The sequence below is a fragment of the Triticum dicoccoides genome, chromosome 5B (assembly GCF_002162155.2).
Source record: "Triticum dicoccoides isolate Atlit2015 ecotype Zavitan chromosome 5B, WEW_v2.0, whole genome shotgun sequence".
Lineage (NCBI taxonomy): Eukaryota > Viridiplantae > Streptophyta > Magnoliopsida > Poales > Poaceae > Triticum > Triticum dicoccoides.
Genome location: NC_041389.1, coordinates 40,954,973 through 40,956,702, shown reverse-complemented (window position 1 = coordinate 40,956,702; position 1,730 = coordinate 40,954,973).

Here is a 1,730-nt window from a genome sequence, read left to right as displayed (position 1 = left end):
ACGAGATTGTGCGCACTAATAAAGGCCCATCCAACGGCTGGCGCCAACGTAGACGGCTGACAGGAACGTCAAGACCATTTCTAAGTGCCTTGTTGATGAGCTGATCAAGGCTGCTCAAGGATCGTCCAACTGGTCGATTGCCGATTCTTCTTCAGGAGCTGCATCAAACAAACAGAAACCAATCCGGGAGAAGAACGAATTTCACTCGAAGGTAAACGCAACGTATTCGAAGATAAATCCAAAGCTTCCTAACCACAGATTAAAGTACTCGGGCATCAGGCCCGAAGGAGTTTTAACGATTACAAAATCACTCAGCATTCCGAGGCAAATAAAGGTGAAGCATAATGTTTTTCAATCACTCGGCGGGAGAAGGACTGGCCGGGTCGCAGAAGCTGTCAAGGTCGATGCTGTCGGCAATATGAGTGGCTGCCTCGAGGATCGTGTCCATGAAGGACTGGAAAGAGTGCTTCTTAGTATTCGCTACCTTGAGAGCAGCCAGCTTGTCTTCCTTAGCCTCCTTATAGTGCACTCGGACCAATGACAAGGCAACGTCAGCACCACAGCGAGCAGAGGACTTCTTCCATTCTTGCACTCGGCCTGGGATCTGATTAAGTTGAGTCATTAGCGACTCGAGGTCTTGAGAAAGTTCCGCCTGAGGCCAGAGTTCAGCGTCCACTCGGGTCATTGCCGCCTTTAGTCAAGCCAGATAAGCGACTGCACTATCCGAGCGTGACTCCAATCGCAGTAGATTCATTGCAACATCATCTTTCATGGGACAATTTATGGGGTCGAGACCTGTCTCGACCCGCCCAGTTTCAGCTTCAAAGTCCTGATACAGTTCTGTCCCATCGCAAAAAACGATGAGTTGACAATATAACGACAAACTTCAATCGACGACAAATTGGCTAGTCGAATGATCATACCTTCAAGCTTCGGAACAAGTTTCGTGGCGAGTTGTTCCAGATAAGACTCTAACTTGTCTGTCTTGGCTCTGAGGCCGCCGACTTCTGTGTTCAGGTTCTCCTTGTCCTTCCTCAGCTGCTCGACTTACTGATTAGCTTCTGAGATGGTGGCCTTCAACTTCGCGTCCTCCTCCTCCAATTTGCTGACTGAATCCAGCTTTTGGTCCGCAAGCTTCGTCTTCTCACGTGCTTCCTTCTGAGCAGCGGCAAGGTCCAGGTCCTTCTTCTCCAAAGCCTCCTTCATCCTCTCTAAAGAAACAACACTCTTCAGACGAGCCTGAAGTTGGCGATTTTCACTATGCACATCTGCTTGTGTGAAGTCACTCGGTTCAAAGAGACTGAAAGAAAAACCAGTGTGAAGTGCGAGCTACAAAGCAGCAAAACGGTCGAATGATTACCTCCCATGATGGCCATCTCTTCTTGAGCAGTCTTGAGATTCTTTTTTGTGAGTTCAAGGTCAAGTTCAACGTGAGAGATATGTCAGCCGACAGAAATAAGAGACAGTGACGGAGAAAAATTACTCTAAGACTACTACCGAATCAAATATTCAATAGTAGTCTCGGCGACTACACCCAGTGGGTGCACTTAGCGTGCCCCCACTGGTTCAGATCAATACTCAGCAGGGTCTGCCCAGCATGAGTTCAAAAAAAAGCAAGAGGATACTATTGGGGAACATTGCATAAAATAAAAAATTTCCTACATTCGCCAAGATCAATCTATGAGTTCATCTAGCAACGAGAGAGGGGAGTGCATCTACATACCCTTCTA